Source organism: Petromyzon marinus, chromosome 13, assembly GCF_048934315.1.
Source record: "Petromyzon marinus isolate PM22_M1 ecotype Great Lakes invasive population chromosome 13, UKy_Petmar_22M1.pri1.0, whole genome shotgun sequence".
NCBI lineage: Eukaryota > Metazoa > Chordata > Hyperoartia > Petromyzontiformes > Petromyzontidae > Petromyzon > Petromyzon marinus.
In genome coordinates this window covers 6,255,362-6,259,333 of record NC_133679.1, presented here as the reverse complement: position 1 = coordinate 6,259,333, position 3,972 = coordinate 6,255,362, and the positions used below count along the sequence as shown (strand labels likewise).

At 41.8% G+C, this 3,972-nt stretch overlaps 1 long non-coding RNA gene across 1 annotated transcript in view; it reads left to right on the top strand.

Moving 5' to 3' along the window:
* LOC142924421 (uncharacterized) overlaps positions 1-3,972 on the top strand; it is a 258,403-nt gene that overhangs the window by 115,652 nt on the left and 138,779 nt on the right. The window lies entirely within an intron of this gene.

The following is a 3,972-nucleotide window of genomic DNA, read 5'->3' as shown; positions in this document are numbered from 1 at the left end:
ATCCTTCAAAAAACTCTGCACGGAGGCTAATCATGACAACTCATACAAATATTCCCTCGCTTTCATATTGGGCATGCGAAATGTGATTTTTTGTTATCTTGAAAAGAGGAGGGGGGGGGGGAATTAATGAAATACCTCATCACGAAACCCAATGATAGTAATAATAAAACAACCTTGCAAGAAAGTTTATAAAAACAAAAAGAATCCAGACAAGGTTGAGATTGTTGAGACCACCAGAATTGACGATTATAGAAAAGTGTGACCTGTCTGACCAGAAGTGGCAGTGAGTGGAAGCCCCGAGGCAAACTAATGTCATTGAGAATCACACGAAACCTGCAGCACATTATTGGCATTTTAGATCAATGTTATTTCTATTTCCTAAAAGTACAATAATAACAATCTTGAGAGTAAACGTCTTACTGAAAGAAGACAAATGTATAAATAAAGCCAGCCTTGTATCACAGTGTTTACGTGAGCTTATAAAAGGTTGGTTATTTTTCTTCGGAATATCAAATGTTGAATTTTGTTTCAAGTAGGAGTTACTGCTCACAGCCTACCGTCAACAACATTCCTTTTAAAGTTACTAAAAAAAATGCTAAATATCAATTTATCTCACTGTGTATAAGAGACGAATGCCTCTGCCTTCATATACCAACACAGAAACAATTTCAACCGAGAAGATGGATTCTGGCTTAGCAATCATTGGAAGGATTTGATAAACCATTCCGGGTCTTAATTAATTGTTCACGCTTACAGTGGCTTTCAGACCGCATCCATTATTTTCGTCTCCCCCCTCCTCTTTTCCGAACATAGATGGACTCGTCCATCTGAACAAACTGTCAAATCGCTCTCTGTGGTGCTAACGTTAAAAAAACCGCCACTTTTTTCAAATTTTCTTGCTGTGGTTTTCACACCTGATGATGATTGCTTGTGTTGCAGTCGAAACGTCGTGAGAATTTTATTTTTATATTTTTATTATTTTATTGTTTCCCTTCTACGTGACTTTACCGAAAGAACCAAGAATATAAGCTCAACGTACAATATTTAAGACATTAAAAAAGCCACAGTACATTATATATTCTCTAAACTGTCAATGAGAATTGTAAAATTGTTATTATTTACAGATGTTGATAATGGCATAAAGTTCAATATGTGGTCACATTAACAATTGCTTGGTTTAACTCTAACCCTCAAAACCATTGGAAAAGACCTACAGAAAATTATAGAATGAATGTACAGCAGGTTATTTTGCAATTATATATGCCTCTCAAAAGGGCACAACTGGAATGCACAGCAGAGTATGAATACCTGGGACATTTATTGAAAGCGGACTGGGATATAAATGATGAAATAGAGTGATGAAGAAGAACAGGTTAGGGTGCTGTTGGAAAACTGAACTTAATAGTGAAGAATGAAAATGTAAAGACCAAAAGTGTCTCAAAAAGAAGATTTAATCAGTATTTCTTACCTGCTGTGAAATATGTATGAAAAAATGTGGACAACAAAGCAAATGGAACACAATCGGAATAATGCTGAAAGAAGCGTAAAAAGGTGCACGTTTGGAATTACTGAGAGACAAAAAGTGGGACTAATGGATCATTGAACAAATACAATTTAGAGACATTAATATACTGGACTGTCAAGAAAAGTGGACTTGGCCAGCACACATCACTCGAAGGGACGACCAGAGACTAATGACAGTGGCAACCCAAAGAAGTAAAACTTTCATGAGGATCATCACCAATGGGAATGGAGAAATGAAATTAGCTCATTTGCAGGTGCTACATGGATTTTAGCATCACAAGACTGAGAGATAGATAAGGTGTTGCCAGATCTTTATCCAGTATGCATGTATGTTGAACTTCTTTCGCAATTGACTGATTCTGGCTGATGTTGATGGCAGTAACACAAGGCCCACGCCCACCAAAATAAGTCATGAAATAAATTTTGTCTGTGCTATGCTTTAATATAAAGGAATACTTACTTTTGTATAATTATAATGTATACATGTATTGCTGTTGACAGGTACACTTGCAGTAAAATCACAGATATTGTATCCAGGCCTGATGAGGCAGGAGGGTACAAAAGCACTGGAGCCTATTTCTCAGCCATCTATTTCATGCACGAAACACGTCTCTGGCCCAAAAGAAGCAAAGTAATAATAAGAACGTGCAAAAGCATTTGCTTCGTAAATATAACATTGAGTAAAATCTAGGCCTAGGCAAAGTTGTTCCCCTTTGACACAACGGCGATGGGGGATGGAAACCAATGGAGACCCCCAGCCTACATCATTATGCACCGGGGCCCCACAATTCTCTCGCCGGGCCTGTCGACAATCACACACTACCGCTTGCTTTTCAAGCCTTTACCAGCTTTTGTCCAGAGCCTTCCATTAATATGATTATTAAAGCCTCCGATGAAGCATTAACTAAATGGACGCACTTGACGCACAGGACTGCATTTTGCCCCAGTGCAGAATCAGTTCCCTGCGAGGCGATTGCCTGCATGCCAGTTTCGTCATACGCCCTGGATCTTCATAGCCGTCAACGTCATATTGATACGGCAAACGTTTTCTTCAAGCTTCACGCTCAAGTACGAGTTGATAAGTTTCCAATTCTCATCAATTGCCTTGGTCCCAACGTGTTGTACAGGGTGGTCCAGATGTCCCGTGACCACCCCCCCCCCCCCCCCCCCCATTTAATTCCCTAAGAATTAATATTTTTTTAAGTAAGGCTTATTTATAACAGAAATGAACATGCAAAGGTGGGGGGGAATATTTTGGGTCAATTCATTGGGGGTAACAAGGTATCTGGACCACCCTGTCGTGTAGTGGGGATTCGTAATGCTTTAAAGACACATTGAGACAACTCGACGAGATATCTAAATTCATTATCTCCGAAGCTCTCCCCACCCCTTCCCAATGATGTAACCCACGTTTGCAACGTCTCCCCCTTCCCCCATGCAGATTTGCTTTGGCTTCCAGTCTAATCCCCATGGGGCTAAGGCCCCATGACCGCCAGGAGCAGAGCTTCTGCCTGGGGTCGTGCAGGGCACGGGTGAGATGGTAATGGAAGTAAGAGGAGACGAGCGATTGAGATTGACACTGACCTAGGCCCGTGACACCTCCCTTCCTTCCCATCTGTCTGGCCTGCCTAGGTCTAGCTTGCAATTAAGACCTGCAGGCCTGTGAGGGGGGCGGGGGGGGCTAAGCAGACCAGCTGTCATGGCCTTACGTTCAGCCCGATGCTGATATCATAATTACCTTCTAGGGTAGCTCGTGGGCCCACGCTGTAGCAGTGGCAAACTTGGCTCAGGCCAACAGGGAGAAAGATCCCAGTTTTCTTTTTTTTCTTTTTGCCCAGGCCGACAGCAGGCCCATAAATTACTTTAACAGCAGGACAGACTCCTTAGACGTGACCTTGTTCCCAAAAAGCACTTCGCCACCAAGCCTCTGCCCCGCCGATCCCCCTTTCATCTGCCCTTCTTGGAGTTTGCTGCGAATTCCACAGGAAGGCTACGAGCTGCACCAGCACCACCACCACCACCACCCCCTTGTTTGTAGACTGTCGCTTCTCCAAGATGAAAGATTACGCGGCTTAATTTATGCGGTCCCAAAGCGATGTGCTCACGTACACAAAGGTGTTTTGTTTATTTATTTACTTACACGTCGGGGTTCAAGTTCAGAAACTGAGCCGAAGTCGTATCGTTGCTGGTGATTAACAAAACTGGGTCAAATCAGTGTGTTTAGAAAAGAGAAGATCGTAGTGTGTCTTATGTAATGTCGTGAAGTTTACAGTCCTTTAATTAAACACATGCTACAGACTTTTCGTATGAGTTTCTACATTTGAAACCTAAAATTGGCTATATTTTTTAAATCAACAAGTATTACTTGAATGGCAATATCTGAGTAACTCCACTGTTCGTCTACTTGCAGTGTGACAGTCCCAGTGGTTCTCTGACCATACTTCACCA